An 8385-nucleotide genomic window follows, 5' to 3' on the forward strand; every position below is an offset into this window, starting at 1 on the left:
GCAGGAGGAGCCCGGCCGTCCCATGCGCCTCCTCTGCCGGCGCCCCTCCGCCCGGCCGAAGCCCGCCGCAGCGCCCCTGCCGCCCCGCCTCCGCGCCCTCGACCTCCGGCCGATCCGCGCCGGCCAGATGCGCCGCCGCCGCCACGGGATCTGGTCACCGCAGGCCAGATCCGCGCCTCCACCGCGTGCCCGCGCCGTCCCCTCGCCTCGTCCGCGGATCCCGCGTCCCCGCACCCCCTTGCCGTCGCCGGAGCACCGCTGTAGCTCGCCGGAGTTCCTCTCCGGTGGGATCCGGAGAGGATGGACCAGATCCACCAGTCCCCGATCCAAACGCCCGTGCCCCGTCCCGGATCTCGCCGTCCCATTTTCGTCGGTATAAAATTCCACCAAGTCCCTATTATTTTGACATTTTATTTCCCTGTTCATCGCATCATATCTCTGCATCCGTAGCTCCGTTTTGTGCGTGTAATATGTCAAATTGTTCGCCTCAACGAGTACTTCATTTCATTCCATTGCATCATGTTCATTTGAGCTCATCTTGATGACTGAATCATTGTTTCAAGAGTGCTATGTGATGTTAATCTGCTGAAACTGTTATAACATGCTCATTTGTCATTTTTGCCATGATTGATGTGTGCATCCTATGAGGTTGATGTCTACATGTGTTTTGAACTATGCCATGTCTTCTTTATATAGGTGCTTACCATGTATTTTTGTGATCAATGTGGTGACTAGCAGAAGCATGCTAAATAGGCTTCGTGATGTTGCTGTTTTCAGTCCCTGTTCTGCTGTTATTTTGATGCCATGTAAACTTGTTGCTACAGAGAGATCCATGCATATTTAGAGATACTTTAGTAAGGATGTTTTGAACATATGGTTATACTCTATCCATTAATGCCTCTGGTTGCAATTATGGAGTAGTCTAGCATGTCATTTTCGTGCTCTACTTTTGCTACAAAATGTTTCCTGGCAGATTGTTTACATGTTATTCAATTTTGCCAAGGTTGTTGTAGTTGATCCTTGCATGCTATGAACTTGTTCTTGCCTTGGTTAGCTTAATAAACATGTCTTCTTGCTGATTCTATGCTTATCTTGTCATGCAATGACTTGTGGTGAGTGAATCGAGCTTGTTAAGTAGGGTACTTGCTGTTACTGTTTTGCTAGGCTGAATATGTTATTTCGTGATGCTATGTAAACCTGCTGCTACAAGTCATTCTATGCATAATCTGGAGATGTTCACTAATGGTGTTTTGTTCTACATGTCATGCTCTATCCATCCATGCCCCTGGTTGCATTTATAGTCTGCTGTAGCTTATTGTAATCTTGCTCCAAAGTTGCTATATAATGTTGTTGTCAGCCTGTTAACATTAAGTTCAGTTGTTGCCATGCTTGTTGTTAGTGATCCATGCAACCTATGAACTTGCTCTTGCCATGCTTGGCTTCATAATCATGTCTTCCTACTGTTGGTTGCCTTGCCATGCCATGTATTGCTCTGTGGTGAGTGGTACAAGCTCATCTACATGCCTACTTATCGTTGTTCCTGCCATGTTGGAATCTGTATTATAACTTGCCATGTTTACATGGGTGCCATCATATTTTCTGATCCTTTTTGACTCATGGTCAGTAAGGGACTTTTGTTCTATGAAATTAGTAGATTCATTTCATGCCTTTTTTTGCCATGATAAGTTCCTGTAACATGTTGTTTGATAGCTCTAAACATTGCAACCTGATGTTATTTCTGCAAAGTCTGAAACTGATATTATTTGCAATCTTGCCATGTGTGTTTGAGCATGTTCTAGTGATTTCTAGAGATAGCTCAGTGTTCATGTTTTGTTGTGCTTTACCTGTACATCATGTCCATGACTTTTGTTATCATGTTGGGGTGCTGTAGCATGTTGTTTTGATGCTTGCAATATGCCTAGTTGCTGTTTTGGACAGATTGTTGCCATATCTTGTATAGTGTGTGTGTGTGTTGAACCGTTGCTCCGTTTTGAGTGTGCTCTATATGAAACTTGCTTGATTTTTCATGTAGTTTCATATTATCATGTTGCATCCTTGTTTTGGTGTGTTTGCTTGATGTTTGAATGCATTTTGCACCAATGCCATGTTTAACTTGATTTGCTCATATCTTCTAGGCCATAGCTCCGAACTAAATGAACTTTATATGTAACTTGACTAGAATCTCGTGTAGATCATCTTGGTGCATCTTAACTTTCTCTTTAGCAACTTGAACATAAGGTTTATTCAGATCTGGACCAATTTAGAAATATGCATATGAGGACTTACCGAAAGTGTTATATGTTGTTACCGGCCTCATTTAAACTTGCTTTGATGTGTTGCTCTTGTATGCATCATCTCTTGCCATGAGTAGCTTCATGTAGCCTTGTCATGCATCATGCTTGTTGTGCATCATGTCTTGTCTATGTGTGGTGTTTACCATGTTGTGTGCTTCTTCTCGATAGTTCCCGTTTTGTTGCATTCGTGAGGATTCGTTCGTCTACGCTTGGTTCGTCTTCGTGGCTTCATCTTCTTCATGGACTCATTCTTCTTCCTTGTGGGATTTCACGCAAGATGACCGCTACCCTGGATCTCACTACTATCATTGCTATGCTAGTTGCTTCGTTCTATCGCCTTGCTGCGTTACCTATCACCTGTTCTTCAAGCCTCCCCAAATTGCCATGAACCTCTAACCTTTGACACCATTCCTAGCAAACCGTTGCTTGGCTATGTTACCGCTTTGCTCAGCCCCTCTTATAGCGTTGCTAGTTGCAGGTGAAGTTGAAGATTGCTCCATGGTGGACAGGATTATGTTGGGATATCACAATATCTCTTATATTATTAATGCATCTATATACTTGGTAAAGGGTGGAAGGCTCGGCCTTATGCCTGGTGTTTTGTTCCACTCTTGCCGCCCCTAGTTTCCGTCATACCGGTGTTATGTTCCCGGATTTTTGTGTTCCTTACGCGTTTGGGTGATTTATGGGACCCCCTCGATAGTTCGCTTTGAATAAAACTCCTCCAGCAAGGCCCAACCTTGGTTTTACCATTTGCCTCACCTAGCCCTTTTCCCCTTGGGAGTCACACTCTCGAGGGTCATCTTTATTTTACCCCCCACGGGCCAGTGCTCCTCCGAGTGTTGGTCCAAACTAGAGCACCGTGCGGGACCATTCCTTGGCAACTTGGATTACGTCGGTTCCTATATGCTTCGCTTATCCGGTGTGCCCTGAGAATGAGATATGTGCAGCTCCTATCGGGATTTGTCGGCACATCCGGGCGGCTTTGCTGGTCTTGTTTTACCATTGTCAAAATGTCTTGTAAACCGGGATTCCGAGTCTGATCGGGTCTTCCTGGGAGAAGGTATATCCTTTGTTGATCGCGAGAGCTTATCATGGGCAAAGTTGGGACACCCCTGCAGGGTATAATCTTTCGAAAGCCGTGCCTGCGGTTATAGGCAGATGGGAATTTGTTAATGTCCGGTTGTAGATAACTTGACACCAGATCCGAATTAAAACGCATCAACCGTGTGTGTAGCCGTGATGGTCTCTTTTTGGCGGAGTCCGGGAAGTGAACACGGTTTTGGGTTATGATTGACGTAAGTAGGAGTTCAGGATCACTTCTTGATCATTGCTAGCTTCACGACCGTTCCTTTGCTTCTCTTCTCGCTCTTATTTGCGTATTTTAGCCACCATATCATGCTTAGTCGCTGCTGCAACCTCACCACTTTACCCCTTCCTTTCCCATTAAGCTTTGCTAGTCTTGATACGCATGGTAATGGGATTGCTGAGTCCTCGTGGCTCACAGATTACTACAACAACAGTTGCAAGTGCAGGTTATGCCATGATCATGACGCGAGAGCGATGTTTGCTTATTTTGGAGTTCTTCTTCTGCTTCTTCTTCGATCAGGAGATAGGTTCCAGGTCGGCAGCCTGGGCTAGCAGGGTGGATGTCGTTTGAGTTTCTGTTTGTGTTTCATCCATAGTCGGATGTTGATCTTATGTTTTGTGATGTTGTACTTGAGTGGCATTGTATGCCTTATGTATGTATCCCCATCTATTATGTAATGTTGATGTAATGATATCCACCTTGCAAAAGCGTTTCAACATGCGGTTCTATCCTTGGTGGGACCTTCGAGTCTCTTTAGGATAGTATCGCATATTGGGCGTGACAATTATGCCTTCTCATTTGGTGATAGGTCCCATATATGATGACGCATCGATCCTAGACGACTTCGTCCTTCCTATGGACAGACGATGGCCACGGTGGAATATGATGCACCCCCCACATGGTTCCATCAAGAGGAAGATGATGACCACCATTTGGTCTTTGCCACCTCACCTACACCACTTGAGTGGAATGAACAAGGTAACATAGGTGAAGGTGATGCTTTAGTCCCACCAGTGGACATTCTATGCTCCCTTTGCATCATTTATCTCATATGCCATGCCATGACCACCTAGCTTATGGCATAGTTTCCTCATACATTTTTGGAGATTTTAATCCATTGCATGATCCCTATACTTGTGTGCACCATATGCTCCCCATGAATGAAAATGCTTTTGTTGTACCACACACTTGCTATAATTTGCATCCCAATCATGTTGAACACAATAACTTTCATTGCATGATGAATGACATATTTCTCTACCATGCCTCAAAATTCTTTGAGCGATGCTTATCTTGAGCGAACACTCACATGCACATCACATCATGATGGATGATGTGTACATTTACCACGCACACACTTTCTTTGGTTTGTGTCTCTTTTGTGTAGGTTCCCATGAATACTTGTCAACCTCGCAATCCCATGAGTTGACAAAACAAGCTCTAGAGAGCAACGATGACTTGGGATCTCTTGGAGTGTCTTTCCCACCACTCTCTTCGTGCATTTCTTCTACATGGCCCTCACTTGGCTATGGGTTATTGTCCATTACATATTATATTCCCATCTTGCCATGTTCACTTTGCATAATATGCTCATTCCTATGCCTTTGACATGCATTTGTGACCCATGCTTTCCATTACACATGATGATTGATTCTACTACTTGTATGTGTATTTGCAAGCTTGGTGGAGATATTGCTTGTTCTTGCCATGTTTACTTTGTGCCCAATGGTTATGATCATGCTTTGATCTTGCTTTGTGTTCGTGCTCGCGATATGTCATGTGCATTTCCTATATCTATCATTTGCTCACATGACATGATTGCCATGATATCCTCTAGTGTGTTGCATCTTTGCTCCACTAGTTTGCACGACTTGATTACTATGCTTCCCCATGTTGCATCCAACTCTTGGATTACTTGCTCCTATCATATGTTTGGTTGCAATAATGTCATTACTTCACGTATGCCATGTCCCATTACTTGTCACATGATTGACTTGATTGCCTCGCACATGTTGCAAAATTGCTATATCAATTGTGTTGAGTGCCACACTATCTTCACCACACCATATGCACATTATGCTTGGATTGTCTTGCACTTGCCCCATTTGTTTAGACATTTCATTTCTTTCGGTGTTGCGAATGACTCTTATGCCTACCATAGACCATTCATTGAGAGTCTTATGCGTGCTTGCTATGATCTTGAGGTTGATGCTTGTTCTCTTGTCAAATGTTTAGCATATCTACCTCCCATTTGCATGATTGTTTACATAATGTCCTTGATTTTTCTCCATTTAGATGCTTAAATGCCATGCCACACTTCTTTGTCAAACCATATGCTATGCTTGAGGACAACACTTGTTGGGTTAATCACCTCTCGAATGCTTGGTTTTTCTCTAACGCTAAACGCATTTGTTTTTCCCACAGTTTGTTCTACTTGTTCATTTTGAAGGAATCACTAGACGGTGCGACATTGGAGAGTTCCCATTTCAAGCTTGACGATGATGAGCACTTGGTGGTTATCCACTTCTACACGACAACGCCCTCTCTTTCCCATGGTGATGAAGATCATGATCTGTGGACGGATCTCTCCCAAGGGGGAGAGATAATACAGAGCATCCCTCACTCATCCCCATGGACTCTACTACAACTTGTCAAGAACTTGGAGGACCAATGACAAGAGCACGTGCACGCACCCTCGAAACCCAGGTTAATTCTTTCCTCTTTGAACTTCATTCGGTTTCACATGAGTGTCGGGTTCTACCTCAAATGGACTCGTTGTGCCTTCTTAGGTACCAAGGACACAACCATGAAGAAGCTAGGAGGGAGACCCGAACATCTACAGAGAGAGAGAGGAAGAAGAAGGACTCAGCACACACGAAGTCTCTCGGGAAGGAGAAGAAGGAAGAAGGAGGACGGGGAGGCCCTGGACACTCCGGGTGCCCAGCCATCCATGGCCCCGGGTGCCCGGCCGCCGGCTGGGAACACCCCTGGCCACCCCGGGTGCCCGGCCCCCTTTGCCTGGCGCTGGTTGTGGCAGCCCGGGTGCCCGGCCAAATGGCCCCGGGTGCCCGGCCCCTCCCTGAGCCACGCCCTGCTCACCCCAGGTGCCCGGCCCCTCAACCCCCGGGTGCCCGGCCTGCCACGCCCAGCCGCCAACTCCGCCCCCGGGTGCCCAGGCCTTGGACCCCTGGGTTCCCGGCCCTCCTACAGACGCAGCCCGGCGCACCCCTGTCCTCCCCGGGTGCCCGGCCTCACACCCCCGGGTGCCCGGACCCCTCTGGAACAGCCCATGTATTTTGTGGTCTTTGACCATTGTACCCCTCTCTCCCTCATGTTTCACCCCTAGACTATAAGTACCCCACCTAGCTCATTTAGAGGGATATCAAAGTATTGGATAGACAAAGAGAGAGCTTTGCTCATCTTCCTCCTCATGGAGAACAAGACCTCCTAGGAGAAGATCCCTAGTGGATATCAAGCCCCCATCTAGGGAAGGATACCCATCATAGGATCATCAAGACCTCTTTCCTCATAGGATTGGGATGAACTAGTTCCTTGTATCTTTCCTTTGTTGTCCTTGAGTCATTGTGATCTCTTGTGTGTTCTTGGATCTAGCATATGTGTGATTGGATCTAGTCAATTTGGGTGTTTCCCCTCTCTTGTGTTCTCCATGTTCTTAGGGATTTCCCCTCCAATTCGTGAAAGATCTCCATCTAGGGTTCCATCCTACAATACAACCTGGTGATCGCTTTCCCATAGGGCGACGAGGGGAGGATCGCTGGGTAGGATTATGCCATGGGATGTTACTTGGTGAACTTACCATATTTTCTCTTCTACATGCTGCAAGATGGAGGCTACCAGAAGCTTAGTCTTTGATAGGACAAGCTATGCCCCTCTTATTCTGGCATTCTGCAGTTCAGTCCACCGATATTGCCTCTTTACACATATACCCATGCATATGTAGTGTAGATCCTTGCTTGCGAGTACTTTGGATGAGTACTCACGGTTGCTTTGCTCCCTCTTCCCCCTTTTCCTCTTCTTCTCGGATGCCGCAACCAGACGTTGGAGCCCAGGAACCAGACGCCACCATTGACGACGACCCCTACTACACCGAGGGTGCCTACTACTACGTTCAGGCCGCCAACAAGGAGTAGTTTAGGAGGATCCCAGGCAGGAGGCCTGCGCCGCTTTCGATCTGTATCCCAGTTTGTGCAAGCCATCTTATGGCAACTTTTTTAACTTATGTCTGTACTCAGATATTGTTTCTTCCGCTGACTCAGTTATGTTCTAGCACTTGTATTCGAGCCCTCGAGGCTCCTGTCTTGTAATATGATGCTTGTATGACTTATTTTACTTTTAGAGTTGTGTTGTGATATCTTCCCGTGAGTCTCTGATCTTGATCGTACACGTTTGCGTGAATGATTAGTGTACGATTGAATCGGGGGCGTCACAATTTGTGATGTCTGCCAGCGGGTGTATTTTATGCTAATAATTCAAAATGAATGCAGGTGCTCTAGGACAAGGAATTTGAGCTTAGTACTTCTGGGTTGGCTGGTTCTTCTTGGTTGGCTTCAACCTTGCAGCAGATTCTGTTAATCTCTAGTGGCTAATTGATAGGTTAATATCAGCGTATTGTTAGGCCTTTATTCATATAATATCATGCCATCTCTTTGTGTAGGATTCATTGAAATAATTATAGTATTGGTAGTTGTGGTAGCTCTACGCAGACACAAATATGAGAAAACGAAGTTGTGGAAGGGACTGATGCGTGAACATCACTTTCTGGGCCAATCAACATAGTGTGCTACTGGTGCCAAAACAAGCAAAAGAACACAAGCTTTCTGTTGATTTCTTTCCTACTCCACCAGAGAGCACGCAATGGAGCTGAGCTTGTGTCGAAGGCTTGAAGCATGGCCAAGCACATTTGTCTCCTGATTTAGCGCTATTCTGATTATGATTTTTCTTTACAAATTTGTTCTTACGGTTAACCACACAGGTAAATTG

This window comes from Triticum dicoccoides, chromosome 2B, assembly GCF_002162155.2.
Source record: "Triticum dicoccoides isolate Atlit2015 ecotype Zavitan chromosome 2B, WEW_v2.0, whole genome shotgun sequence".
Taxonomy (NCBI): Eukaryota; Viridiplantae; Streptophyta; class Magnoliopsida; order Poales; family Poaceae; genus Triticum; species Triticum dicoccoides.